This window comes from Triticum dicoccoides, chromosome 6A, assembly GCF_002162155.2.
Source record: "Triticum dicoccoides isolate Atlit2015 ecotype Zavitan chromosome 6A, WEW_v2.0, whole genome shotgun sequence".
Lineage (NCBI taxonomy): Eukaryota > Viridiplantae > Streptophyta > Magnoliopsida > Poales > Poaceae > Triticum > Triticum dicoccoides.
The window spans coordinates 37,734,488-37,740,148 of NC_041390.1; positions in this window are offsets into that span (position 1 = coordinate 37,734,488).

A 5,661-nucleotide genomic window follows, 5' to 3' on the forward strand; every position below is an offset into this window, starting at 1 on the left:
CATCATTATCCTTATCATCATTAGCATCAACATCATCATCAAGAGACATATTGGGTTTCAAAGTAGGAGATACCTTTGAAGCCTTAGCCATAAGGTAAAAAGCAATAGATGATGATGTAGGATCCCTTGAAGCACCATTTAAAACCACATCTTGTTCCATGGAGTGTTGGGTTTCCTCTACATTGTTAGCACCACAACTCAAGGAAATACAAGCATTTTTATCATGGCAACAAGATATAGCAAGCATATCATCATGAGATTTAGTCAAACAATTTCTACAATATATGCATGGACTATCAACACAAGCATGTGAAACATGTATGGTGCTCGAAGTGTTAAAGTCGAAAGAAGAAGCATTGCAATAAGATAGTGATGGAGGATCATCCACAATAAGCATACTATCATCATTGCAATGACCAACACTACTCACCATATCATTACCTTGTGTCAAACCACATGTAGGTGAAGTAGAGGAAGTTGAGAAGACTATACGGCCGGATGTGGAGGGAGAACAATCATCCCCACAAAACTTGGACACACCATATTTATCTTGAAGCTTTATCCACAACTCATGAGCATCCCGGAACGGCATGAGTTGAAATATAACTACATTGCTCAAAGCATCGAAAAGCACATTAGAAGCTTGAGCATTGAGATAAGAGTTTCTCTCATCCTCTAAAGATAATCTTTGGGGATCCTTTGGAGGAGAAAAACCCATATCTACAATTCGCTCTAAATTTGGGTCCATGACCCTAAAGAGATTAAGCATGCGAATTACCCAAACATCAAAATTTGTGCCATCAAAACTAAGAGTGTCAGAGAATCCTAATCCTCTAGTCGACATCTTTACTCTCTAGGCGGTTAAGCCTAACAAAGAGAGACAAGGCTCTGATACCAATTGAAAGATCGTGGATGTCGCCTAGAGGGGGGGGGGTGAATAGGCGTTTTAAAATAATTACGGTTTAGGCTTGAACAAATGCGGAATAAACTTAGCGGTTAATTTGTCAAGCACAAAACCTACAACAACTAGGCTCACCTATGTGCACCAACAACTTATGCTAAGCAAGATAGACTACTAGGTGATAGCAAGATATATGATAAGAAACAATATGTCTATCACAAAGTAAAGTGCATAAGTAAAGAGCTCGGGTAAGAGATAACCGAGGCACACGGAGACGATGATGTATCCCGAAGTTCACACCCTTGCGGATGCTAATCTCCGTTTGGAGCAGTGTGGAGGCACAATGCTCCCCAAGAAGCCACTAGGGCCACCGTAATCTCCTCACGCCCTCGCACAATGCAAGATGCCGTGATTCCACTAAGGGACCCTTGAGGGCGGTCACCAAACCCATACAAATGGCAACCCTTGGGGGCGGTCACCGAACCCGTACACTTTGGCAACCCTTGGGGCGGTCACCGGTACCCGTCAAATTGCTTGGGGCGATCTCCACAACCTAATTGGAGACCCCGACGCTTGCCCGGAGCTTTACACCACAATGATTGAGCTCCGAACAACACCGACCGTCTAGGGCGCCAAGGCACCCAAGAGGAACAAGATCTAGGGCGCCCAAACACCCAAGAGTAATAAGCTTCTCAAACTTCACTTCCACGTATCACCGTGGAGAACTCAAACCGATGCACCAAATGCAATGGCAAGGGCACACGAAGTGCCCAAGTTCTTCTCTCTCAAATCCCACCGGAGCAACTAATGCTAGGGAGGAAAATGAGAGGAAGAACAAGAAGGAGAACACCAAGAACTCCAAGATCTAGATCCAAGGGGTTCCCCTCACATAGAGGAGAAAGTGATTGGTGGAAATGTGGATCTAGATCTCCTCTCTCTCTTCCCTCAAAAACTAGCAAGAATCCATGAAGGGATTGAGAGTTAGCAAGCTCAAAGAAGGTCAACAATGGGGGCAAAAACGAGCTCAAGAGATAAGGTTCATTGGGGAAGAAGACCCCCTTTTATAGGTGGGGAAAAAATCCAACCGTTATGCTCACAGCCCGCACAGAGCGGTACTACCGCTCCAAGGAGCGGTACTACCGCTAGGGCGTAAGTACCCCTTTGAAAAACAACAGCGAGGAGGCAAAAGGCCAGAAGAACCGCCGGAGCGGTACTACCGCTCGTCCTCACGGTACTACCGCTCGACCTCACGGTACTACCGCAAATGGTAGCAGTACTACTGCTTGCGAGCGGTACTAAAAAATACATCCGGGCCTACCACCGCAAGACTTGGGACAAGTTTTTGGTCCGGAGCGGTACTACCGCTGTAGGAGCCACGGTAGTACTGCTCTGAAGCGGTAGTAAAAAATTACATCCGCTCCAATTCGCGGTAGTACCGCTGCAGCCTTTTCAGAACACCAAAACTGCCACAACTTTTGCAAACGGACTCCGAATTCGATGAAACCAAGTTTGTTGGAAAGCTAGCGACAAGGGCTAATACAATCTTCAAAGAAATATCAATAAGAAGCAAATGAGAAAAGTCCCATAAGAAAATGGTGAGAACCCTTCCTCGGAAAAGACCGGTAAAACCTCCAACACCGAAAACATCATAGAAGACGCATGCGAACTCCGTTTTCGATGAAACCAAGCTTGTCATCAAGATGACCATAAGCTCTAAGACTCAGAAAGAGAACCAAACAAGAATCAAGAAACATGATGCAAGGATGCAATGGTTTGAGCTCTTGACGAACGATACGATCAAGCTACTCACTTGAGAGCCCCCCTTGATAGTACGGCTATCGATCATATAACCCGGTATCCCAACTACCACCATGAGACCGGTAAAATAGAAAACCTATGAAGGGCAAACCTTTGCCTTGCACATGATCCACTTGAGTTAGATGATGACGATCTTGTCCTCCTCAAGATGGACCACCTTTCTTGATTGCGTTGGGTCGATGAAGACTAGATGATTGCTCCCCCATACTCCACTATGGGTGAGCCACTCTTCAGCACATCTTCACAAGTCCATTGACACCACAATGGATGGCAAGCTTCAAGCACTTGATCTCTTCGTGATTCTCCACTTGAAATTGCACACGGCAATCTTGATGACGATCACCACTTCATGTCATCCTTCCCATGGGTTGTATGATATCATCCTCTTGACGCAAGCCCATGGACACGTACCTAACCCCACATAGACTCTCACATAGACCATGGGTTAGTACACAAAGTGCAATGGACAATGCTTACCATACCATGGGATCACTTGATCCCTCTCGGTACATCTTCTACTCTTTGTGAGTTGATCAACTTGATTCACTCTTGACTTAGTCTTGATCAACCTTGAATCTTTCCAACTCTCTTCGTTTGGATGATGTCTTGAAGGTAAACATGAATGATCACACAATCTTATTCCTCAAGACATGCTTGCAATAAGCTCAACTCTCAAATGACCAATCTTTGGATAATTCCTTGAATAGCACCTTGGTCGACACAAACTCTCCTTGAAACCAACACATGTACTCCAAGAAAAGCCTATGGACAAAACCTTCAAATGTAACTCAAGGAAAGCATTAGTCCATAGAGATTGTCATCAATTACCAAAACCGAACATGGGGGCACCGCATGTTCTTTCATCAAACTACTCTCTTTTTCATTTTTTGAACCTCTGTGTATTTCTAGAAATTGGAAATTTTGAAGTTTTATTAGTAAATGTCAAACTTCTTTGTTATTTGTAACCGATCTTTTTGGTGTATTCATTAGTAACGATAAAAACTCGAGTTTTTGTACTAAATATCGAACTACTCCATTTTTTGAAATCGAACTTTTTGGCTTATTATTTAATAACAAGGAAAATCTGGGTTCTTGATGTACATTGAACTATTATATTTTTTTTAAATTGAACTTCTTGATTTTTTAATTTGCACTTCTTGGTGTTATTCATTTCTAACAGAAAAAAATCCTACTCCCTCCGTCCCATAATATAAAAGCATTTTTGACACTACACTAGTATAAAAAATGCTCTTATATTATGGGACAGAGGGAGTAGTTACTAGGAACTTGTATAGAACGTCGAGAATCCAAAACAAAGTGTAGCCGTAGTAGTTAGGAACTTATACAAAATGCCGAGAAATAACTTTTTACTCTCTCAACACAGAATCCAGTGTGGCAGCTGGGCAGCAGTGCAGAGCCCACATATTATACTTCAACGTAGTATAACACTAGTTCAACAATTATCAAACACCTGGTTGACATCGAATTTACACAACTGAACCCGGTTAGGAGCTTTTCAAGGGGTGATAATGTGAACAGCCTGTCCTATGTATTGTGGTATACAGTGGCATCAAAAGGTTACTAGCCATAGCATGAACACCTGCAGAAAAAACATAGAAGTTCAGAGGCTATTCTATACCCTGTTAGTAGTAGCAAAAATTCACAAACCAAACAGACACAAGAAAAAAAAGGCCTCACCGAGAAAAAATAAGCTAACTTCTAGCCTGTATCTAATGGCCGAGGTCGTGGCAATCCCAGGGTTGCTTGTCGCAGCGGCGGATGGGGCGGCGGCGTGTGGGGGCTGCCACGAAGAAAAAGTATTGATGTTAGCAAAGAAAGATAGGATAAATTAAGGTATGCCATTTAGAAAAATAAATGAAAGTTTGCTCTGCATGGTTGCTCCAACAAAATAAATTTCTTCATTTCTGGTACCTACTTTTTGTATTGCAGGTAGAATTTTCAGTAATGTATGCAATCATCCAAGAAACAAAGCAGTACCTCAATTCTCTGTAGCTTAAGTTCCACAAATCACTAGTCCATGTATTTGTAGTGCAAGTGTGTTTCGACTGAGCCATCAAAAAATCTTTTTTTAACCTGAAAGTGGTGAGGGAAATAAGGCAAAACGTTGTATATGAATTAAAAAACATAACTGGATTACTACTGGCTAGTGACTGAGCATATGCCCATGAAGAATTAACTGCTGATCAAACAACCACATGCTCTGGTTTCACTCCTCTAATAGCAAGTACGCAGTAGTCCAAGATGAAAACAGACTGAAGAATAAGACATCAGTTCTAACTAACAAGAAGCAATTCACCTGCTCCTTCTATAGTTGTATCCATGAGCGGATGTTTTAACTGCTCTGTCGATGATACTCTGGTTTAACTGCTCCATATTTCTTTTTTAACAACATATGAAATGAACAGCTAATCAAAATTAGAAAGGGACTCTTTTTTTATGCAGACCCAATTGTTTATTTAACATAATATAAGACGAAGAACAGAGAAGCATTCATACCAACATTACTAAATTGCAAACAATATTGTAGAAACAAACATCAGAGCTACCTATCGACAGTCCAAGTACACACCTAATGAAGAAATCGATTCCAAGCTCCAAGTGCTGTAGCAGCCTATGGCAAAGCTAGCAAATAACAACAGCTTAACCCAACAAAAGGGCACAACATAGAGCAACCGTAGTAGTGTAGCGGATTTAGAATGTTTAGATTTACATGGTCTTCATCTAGCAGCAGATTTACACAGAGGAGTAGCAACAATTCAGATGTTCAAGTAAGAGACGATGGGAAGGTCGACCAGACAAGCCAGAGAAGGTCGCCTGTGATGGATGCTGAGGCAGGGGTTGCAGAGGCGATAGCGAGAGTCCTCCACCGAGGGGCGCGAGCAGCTGGAGGAAGAGGAAGCCGCCACTGTCTGCGTGGGAGA